Source organism: Oncorhynchus gorbuscha, linkage group LG16, assembly GCF_021184085.1.
Source record: "Oncorhynchus gorbuscha isolate QuinsamMale2020 ecotype Even-year linkage group LG16, OgorEven_v1.0, whole genome shotgun sequence".
Classification (NCBI taxonomy): domain Eukaryota; kingdom Metazoa; phylum Chordata; class Actinopteri; order Salmoniformes; family Salmonidae; genus Oncorhynchus; species Oncorhynchus gorbuscha.
In genome coordinates, this window is record NC_060188.1 from 95980262 (window position 1) to 95981835 (window position 1574).

The following is a 1574-nucleotide window of genomic DNA, read 5'->3' on the forward strand; positions in this document are numbered from 1 at the left end:
TACTCAACTCCCTGTCCCTATACTCAACAATCCCTGTCCCAATGCTCAACTTCCTGTCCCTATACTCAACCAACCCTGTCCCTATACTCAACTCCCTGTCCCTATACTCAACAATCCCTGTCCCAATGCTCAACTTCCTGTCCCTATACTCAACCAACCCTGTCCCTATACTCAACTTCCTGTCCCTCTACTCAACCAACCCTGTCCCTATACTAAACCAACCATGTCCCAATACTCAACTATCCTGTCCCGATACTCAACTATCCTGTCCAAATGCTCAACTCACTGTCCCTATACTCAACTCACTGTCCCTATACTCAACTCCCTGTCCCTATACTCTATTTCCTGTCCCTATACTCAACTCCCTGTCCCTATACTCTATTTCCTGTCCCTATACTCAACTCCCTGTCCCTATACTCTATTTCCTGTCCCTATACTCAACTCCCTGTCCCTATACTCAACTCACTGTCCCTATACTCAACATCCTGTCCCTATACTCTATTTCCTGTCCCTATACTCAACTCCCTGTCCCTATACTCAACTCCCTGTCCCTATACTCTATTTCCTGTCCCTATACTCAACTCCCTGTCCCTATACTCAACCTCCTGTCCCTATACTCTATTTCCTGTCCCTATACTCAACTCCCTGTCCCGATACTCAACTCCCCCTGTCCCTATACTCAACTCCCTGTCCCCATACTCAACTCCCTGTCCCCATACTCAACTCACTGTCCCTATACTCAACTCCCTGACCCTGTCCCCATACTCAACTCACTGTCCCTATACTCAACTCCCTGACCCTGTCCCCATACTCAACTCACTGTTCCCATACTCAACTCCCTGTCCCCATACTCAACTCACTGCCCCTGTCCCAATGTCCCAATGCTCAACTCATTGAGACATTGCTGCTGAAACATCAACCCATGGGCATGGGTGAGTCAGAACTCTTCATTGAGATAATGCTGAAACATCAACCCATGGGCGAGTCAGAACTCTTCTTTGAGATAATGCTGAAACATCATTCTATGGGTGAGTCAGAACTCTTCATTGAGATAATGCTGAAACATCAACCCATGGGCGAGTCAGAACTCTTCTTTGAGATAATGCTGAAACATCAACCCATGGGCGAGTCAGAACTCTTCTTTGAGATAATGCTGAAACATCATTCTATGGGTGAGTCAGAACTCTTCATTGAGATAATGCTGAAACATCAACCTATGGGCGAGTCAGAACTCTTCATTGAGACATTGCTGAAACATCAACTGAAACATCAATCTATGGGTGAGTCAGAACTCTTCATTGAGATAATGCTGAAACATCATTCTATGGGTGAGTCAGAACTCTTCATTGAGATAATGCTGAACATAATTCTATGGGTGAGTCAGAACTCTTCATTGAGATAATGCTGAAACATCAACCTATGGGTGAGTCAGAACTCTTCATTGAGACATTGCTGAAACATCAACCCATGTGTGAGTCAGAACTCTTCATTGAGATAATGCTGCAACATCATTCTATGGGTGAGTCAGAACTCTTCATTGAGATAATGCTGAAACATCAATCTATGGGCGAGTC